This window comes from Chaetura pelagica, unplaced genomic scaffold, assembly GCF_000747805.2.
Source record: "Chaetura pelagica isolate M959 unplaced genomic scaffold, ChaPel_1.0 scaffold398, whole genome shotgun sequence".
In the NCBI taxonomy this organism is placed as follows: Eukaryota; Metazoa; Chordata; class Aves; order Apodiformes; family Apodidae; genus Chaetura; species Chaetura pelagica.
The window spans coordinates 278,301-285,781 of NW_009954305.1; the positions used below are offsets into that span (position 1 = coordinate 278,301).

The 7,481-nt window shown below is 34.8% G+C and overlaps 1 protein-coding gene across 4 annotated transcripts in view; it reads left to right on the forward strand.

Moving 5' to 3' along the window:
* The window catches only part of KCNIP4 (Kv channel interacting protein 4), a 320,568-nt gene that overhangs the window by 253,472 nt on the left and 59,615 nt on the right, over window positions 1-7,481 (forward strand). The window contains exon 2 of one of the 4 annotated variants that reach the window (XM_010003914.1): window positions 4,268-4,270. The exons of the other annotated variants lie outside the window; for them this stretch is intronic. The gene's annotated coding sequence lies outside the window, so the exon portion shown is untranslated. The remainder of the gene's footprint in view (window positions 1-4,267; window positions 4,271-7,481) is intronic. 4 annotated transcript variants of the gene reach the window in all.

Sequence of the window (7,481 nt, forward strand, 5' to 3'; positions counted from 1 at the left end):
GAAAGAGTGTGACTTATCTGGCTATTTTGATTTCAGTTATATGTTGTAATTATAACAATAAATTGATTAATTAATTATAATAAATAGATTTAGATATAATATCTTGTAAAAATGTGTAAGAGAACAGACATGAAAATACAGGTGGTTTTTTTTGTGATGGGATAAGCTTTGATAAGATTTTTCTCCCTAACACCATTTCCACGCTCAAATTCTTAAATATGACACCACAGTAAAATTTCCTCTGTGATGGTGACCTCTGTACCACTTCACTCCACCTCCCTGTCTGAAGCAACTAGTGTTTCAGATATTTGAGAAGAAACTGAGTATTTGAAAACCTGAGCTGCACAGAAGGAGACTAAGAGGAGACTTCAAAGGTTTTAAGGACCCAGCAAACTGGTCTAGAGCTTTGCTGAAATCACTGCATCTACTATATAAAGCCCCATTTATACCCTCTTGGTAGGGGCCCAGATTAAACACATACGATTTCTCAGGCACAGAAGCCTGAATGCAGTAAGAAATGTTGTATTATGCCCTTGGAGTCTGGCTTTCTCCTTATGCTTGAGAATATCTATAAACTTATTCCTTTTGAATATGTCAGACCTATTTTCATGTATCAATTCCTAATGGGAATAATGATTGCTTTCTGAGTACAAAGGATACTAAGCACATTACACCAATGATTTAATGGGAGGTAAAGTGCTTGTATTCCACAGAAGATGGAAGTACTTGCACAGACACCCTGCTGGGAGCCTTGTTATTAGCCAGCTTCAAGTATATCTTAGCTCCTATCTCTAAGGTCATCAGTTTGAGATATTTAAGTCTTTTAGCCATATTAAAAAATATCCCTGGGTTCTGAAAAACTGTCTCTAGCTGACAACATGGTAGTTGTGCAGGCTTCGAAGACTCTTGCTGAAATCTTCAGTTAGTAACTCTTTACTAATACAACTTGCATTTTGTACCTGAATGTCTTAAAAAGCATTTTAGAACTTTTACTGTAATAATGTTTTCAAAGAGTTGCAGAAAAGCCCACAAACAAAACAAGCCCACAAAAAGCAGAATGGCATACTATCTTCTGGTCTCTGAACGCAATATATTGGTCTGCCAACTTGTACCTAAGTAACAGTGTTACTGAAAATGTGCTTGAATACCTTTTTTATTAGATTGGCTGGCTGTATAACCTGGTTCATCTTTTAGAACTAAACAGAATTGGCTGGGTTTGCATATGGTTTTGTACCTAAACTTTTTGTATATGTCCATTTTACTTGCATGTTTCTAGTAATACCTCTGCCTACTTTATGCACAAAATTGCTGGTGTGTGTTTCCCACTGTATGGCACCAAAAATCAAATAACTGTGTAATTTTAGAATTTGATTGACAGATCCTTTCATTCAGCTTTCAGTGCTGTTAAATTACTAATAACACAGTCTGGTAACAGCAGTAGGGCTATACTCCAGGAACCCTACAAATTAGATAAAGAAGATCTTTCATTAAAGTCAGAGAGCAGAAATCTTGCTGTGTGTTGCTAGTACTGCCCTAACACATATTGTTTGATTATTTTGATTTGGGTCCAAGCATCTCTTCTTGGAAAAGATCACAGTCATCTTATCGGTCCAAAATGTTATAAGCAATATTAGTGAGGAGCCTGCCCAAAAAGAGTTGTGATGGATGATAACACAAGCTCCATTCACAGGAAATTAGATTTTCTAAGTGCTGAAGAGAAACATTACAAAACTCCAACACCAGTAAAGAACTGCTTTCTCCATCCTTTACTCTGGAGGAAGCAGCACTAATGTTTCCACAAACCAAAAGGAATGTTGTTTTAATAATTGAAACTGTGCACTTGATCTTGCATACAGATCTTTTGTTTCATTATGCTTAAAGGCAATCCTGATTTCTAAGTGGTTATTCTTCACAGAGGCAAAGAAATACACACTGAAGAAAATCATACACAGATTTTTAAATGCATCTACCAAAATGCATCTGTTTTGTCTTTGGGTAATTAGGGGTTTTTTTCTGATGCTGATTAGGAAGACACCCCAAATGAGAACAAAATCCAGAAAACTTTTATTTCAAAAGCAGCTTTTTTTGACAAGATCTTTAAGCAGGTGTTAGTCAGATTAAGTTCAGGTAATAAGGCATCTCACGTAAGAGAAGGCTGCCACAATTCATTAGTTTTCTGTGTTTGTAAAATTGGAAATCTTGGTATCTTCTTTCAGTCTATATTATATACCATTATATTCCTTTCTACACTTAATAAAGCATTATTGAAAAATATTTACTAATTACTAATTTACTAGAAAACTAAATAGTCAGAACCCCCCATTATCCAAGTACCTGGAGAGCAAGAATGCGGGAGGAGCCCATCATCAGAACAAACTCGCAGCACCATACTGGCCTCTTGAGAAACAAATTTACTGATTAGATTTGTTAGTTTGTTTTTATCAACAGCTATGCCAACATATCACAGACTCAAGTAGACAAGAATCTCTGTCTCAAAGATTTAACAATCCAAAGTCACATTTGATCCAGTTGAAGATCCTTGATAGGCTGTACTTAAACAAAGAGATGTGTAATTTATGAGGGGTCATTCAGTCTTCTCTGGGCATTGTCATTTTTCATAGAAACATTAAAAAAAAAAAAAAAAGGCTGGTAAGTTTGTCAGGTGGTCAGTTAGTCTGTTACCTAGCTCTAAAGCATGAGCCATTTCTAACATTTTTTGAAACAACTAAAGCAATGATGGGCCCATAACATGCCTAGGAAATCTGACTGATTATATTAGGATTATTTTTTAAATCTTACTATAAATCTTTTCTGAAACTTAAGTGTATCACTTACTGTCAGTTACCCAACAAACATTAAAAGATTAAATTTTGTAACAACCTTGCACAAAGTGAAGACTGTCATAGTTTCTGTTCAGTCTTATCCTCCTTTGACCTAAAAACCCTGCTTTTCCAATTTATTTCTGTTAGAGTCCTTTTCATCCCAGATACTCATCTGTGAACTCACTTCAATCGGTTTGTGCCCTTGTAAAATGGTTCTCTGACACTGATATAAACCCAGACCTGGAGCTTTACTAATTTTGTCTGGTCATTCTTTCTTCAGGGAGCTCTTTGCACTTCTCCTGACTGACTTGTATTCTTGAGGGTTTAAATTTATTTTTTCTGATTTGTCCAAATCTCTGAACTCTAATCCTGTCTCCAGTGTGCTTCCAGTTCTTCTCCAAAAACATTACTAGAACAGTTATTTTAAGTTCTGTGTGTTTTTTTCATGTAACTTTCCTGGAATGGGTGTAAGTTTTGGGCAGAAAAGCCTTCTAATCATAGCAAGATGAGCTCTTTACATCATACAGGCAGTTGTATGATTTTCCCCCGCTTTTGATATATCACCAATAAGCCCAGCTCAAAGTATTTACAATATTAATGACATGATGTGAAAATTTGGGTTTTTTTGCAGTTTTGATCTAACAACATTTTTTCAGCTGAAGTACTGAATCAAAATACCTGTGTTCTTATTTACATAAAAATGCAAATGATTTATCTTATAAGTTACATTAAATTACTTGCAAAAACAATCTTTCTGATTAATATATTTTAACAGCTCAGGTAAAATTTCTACTGTGAAAATGTAATTGTATACATCTTGGAATGTGCACTTTACTCTCTTTTTTACCCTTTGGTCAAGCATGCTATAATACAGATCTAGTTCTGCAGTATAATTGCATTTTAACAACCAAATCCAAACTAGCATAGCCCTAGTGATGTCATTGTAACTGCAATGGTTTATATCTGCTCAGTGTCTGCCTCTTACATTTTTAATGCAACTTCTAATTGTTATGGGTAGTTCCACTCATTTGTGTTACACAATGATATGCAATAGTGATTCAATATCAACATATTAAGTCAGTGGAGATACCTCATTCTCTACGAACATTTATGCATAGTAGGATGTGATAGTCACACAGACACTTCCATGTGCTTTTACCTATGGTTTCTGTCTACATAATTCAATGTTAGGAAAGACTTTGAATCCACCTGTCCATGGAGAGTATATTGCTTGCTAGAAAATTTAATTTACAGTTTAATTTACCATCAGTATTATGAATTTATGATTACCAATGAATGATTGTTCCTCAGTATTATACATTTTAATCAAATATTCCCTGGGGCATATTTTCATTTCAGATCATTAGTGTGATTTTTATTGGAATACAGGAAGAAATACAATGGAAAACACCCATTAGACATCTGAGAGGCAAAAATTTTTATAGAGGGTTCAAAGTCTATTTGAGTCCCATTTTGACATTTTTATTAAATAATTTAGGCTAATTTGATATTCTGCCTGTGAAAAGAAGCTGTGTTTTTGATACTCGTGGAAGATATTCCAAGAGTACGTAGATGAAATTTAAGCAGTTCAGTGTTTTAAATATATGTATGTAGAATACAGTTTTTCTTCTCTTGCTTGTGGCTGTAACACATTGTAAAGTGAAAAAAAGGTAAAACCTTTTCTTGCTGTGATTCTTTTTTGCATAGAAGGCATTACTGAACCAAACACAGCTGCAGGCAGTTTTTAATACTGGACTGCAACTTTCATAAGGAAGAGGTTAGACTGGAAATTTCATTTTCATCACAACACATTGTGTACTCCAGGTAGCCTCCTCCTCCTCCTTGGAGAAGGGGGATTTTCTTCCAGTTATCTCAAAAAATCCACTCCCATATTTGGGATCCATAATAAAAGCTCTAGGAGCCACTCTGATATGCTACTTGTATTCCTTTCATTAGAACTGATAGAGTTTCTTACAACTGATCCTCTTACCTCTTTGCGTATTCAACAGTAAAAAACTATTTGACTAGGACCAGAATCTCTAGCAGTGGATTTTAGTGTCTTGCTGTACACATATGGACAAATAAAGAATAAGACTCAGTTAACAAGGAACATCTTAGAGAATGAAATTACTAACTGCCCTAATTTTCTAGAATATTTGTCCTGATGACTTTTCATTCTTAAGGTCAAAAATTAAGGTGAGATCTTATAATCAACCCATAGCTTAATCCTGAAAGGTGATGTGTGTTCTGTCCCGAGTCCAGCAAAACCTGTATGCTTCAAGGCTTTGCTGTCTCTAATGCCCAGAATAGTCACCATCCCAGTAAATTAACAGTCCTTGAAATCTTACCTTGCTCAGACTTTATAATATGATTTTGTCATTATAAATAAATCATGATTTTGTCATTCAGCATATTAGCTGTGAGAATGTAATTGTCCTTGCAAGTTAAACACTTTGTAAACTTCTGGCATTGCCACTCTTTCTACTAGTAATTGCAGTAGGTATTCACACTAGGTATTTGTGTCTTGTATAAGACTGAATTTATAAAATTCAAGGGTTTGTTTACTTCTTGGAGGAGAGAGCGTAATCTCTTTCTCTGGATCCTTGGCATCATTTTCCCTAAGTTTCTTTTGAGAGTTCTAGTTAATAATTCAACAGAACTTTTAACCTACAAGGCCACATCTTCTTTGACTTTTAAATTTAGATTGCTAATTCCATTTAATCTGCAGCAATGGTCCTTGATTATCTATTTCTAGTTTACAAAAATTATGAGCATCCTCAGTTTAATTTAGAACAGAATTTTTTTCATTCAAGCCACTTCCACGAAGGCACAAGACTCCTGCTCCTCTAGATTCTATCTTACTTACGCTCAGTTCTGTCCGAATCTGAATTTTTCAAACAGATTTATCCCAAAGTGTCCTAGGACAGTCCAGCTGTTCTGATTGAGTAGAATCACAACAAGTTGGAGAAGAATACTGGTCTGCGTTTGTGAAAAAATTGAATGTGCTCTGCAGGACTCTAATGCTAAAGAGAAACTCTAAACTCTTTGGTTTCTCTTTATTGGAAGTAACTGACTAATTCTTTCATTAATTCTCCTGCTGTTAAGTTGTTTGCTTTATGCTCCTGGAATTGCTGTGATTTTGTGAGACGACATTGCAGGGATAAGAGCTGTGTGTGCTACTTACAGGCTTTGATTTACATTTGCATAGTTCTTTGGTAAGGTCAAACTGCCAGACCAGTCTTACAAACTCCGCTCTAAGTGCTGTAACTAATTTCAAATGTGTCACTCAAGAGGAGTTATCCTGTTCTCTAGGCTAAGCCTAGGCAGAATTTTGTCTCTCACACTATTGTTTTGAAAGAGTTACTGACATTGCTTTGGAATATAATATTTTCACTTGGAACTCTTTCTTTAAAAAGCCCTTTAAGAATTAAAAGGCGCCTTTTTAAATACACATTTTTCAGTGAAACCTATTTTAACTAATCATTAGAAATTAATTTATTCAGCTGTAATGAGCCCTGCAGCATGTGAGGCACAAAGATACTGCAATATAACGTTTCTTTTGCTCTTCTTATTAAATTCACTTGGTATTTCATGCTAAAGATAGATTAGGAGGTGTTTTGATGTAAGTGGTGCAGGATCTTGTTTAGTAGCATCATTGTCTGAGGGCAGAGATGAAAACATCAAATGCCACATGAGACATGCTACTCCCACAGATTTGTTTAAGGAATGTTCAACAATAATAAAGTTTGGAGAAAGTCTGTGATGATCAGTTCCCCGGGTGAGTGTTCTTAATAATATTTTGAAGAATATAACAAAAATCACATGTAGAAAAATAACATACCAACTTAGAAATACCACATAGATTTCACTGGAAAATAAGTTTTCTTTAATATGTCTTCCCTGCAACCATGATTAATAGAAAATTATTTTGAACAGTGTGGTTTCAAACAATGCTTGACTCAGAACTGAAGAGCAATTAGGAAAGTATTTTCTGTATATAAATATAAACACTTGTTTATTTCCGTGCATGTTTTCAATCTGCTAACAATACATATTTATTTTATTCAAATAGATAGTTATCCTGCCTGACAAAAGAAACTGTAACAACCCTGACATCAGTAAGACCCTAAAGGCTTAATCATGTCCAGCTATAGCTTTGCCAGCAGGAAAGCTTATTATCCACTGCTTTCTCACAGTCATTTGTCACTCTGGGGAGATTGTTGTCCTCCCAGATCTCTAAGGGCAGTCTGAAAAATAAACCACATTAGTGTAAACAGTTTCAATAGTATTTTGCTAACACGTCTAAGGATATTTATGTGTTGAGTAATGAGATTTTATTTTTTATTTAACTGCCATAATGGTTGTGTCACTGGTTAATCAAGGAAAGAAAGAAAAATGTTAAGTGTTAATTTGGGGTATATTACACCTTGAAAAATAACCATGTTTGATCTCAAGAACTCATTAAGTTATACATTAATAAAGTGCTGTAGTAAATTAGTTATTGATTCTGAAACTCTGACTGATGGTTGATCAGCCTGCTCTTTATCCTGTTCCCTCCTTCTTTTTTTTTTCTTTTTATGTGAAGTTGTCCAATACGAGTGCTATAGATGGCAAAAGCTTTACAGATATTATTTACAAAGATTAAAGAATGCGAAGAGC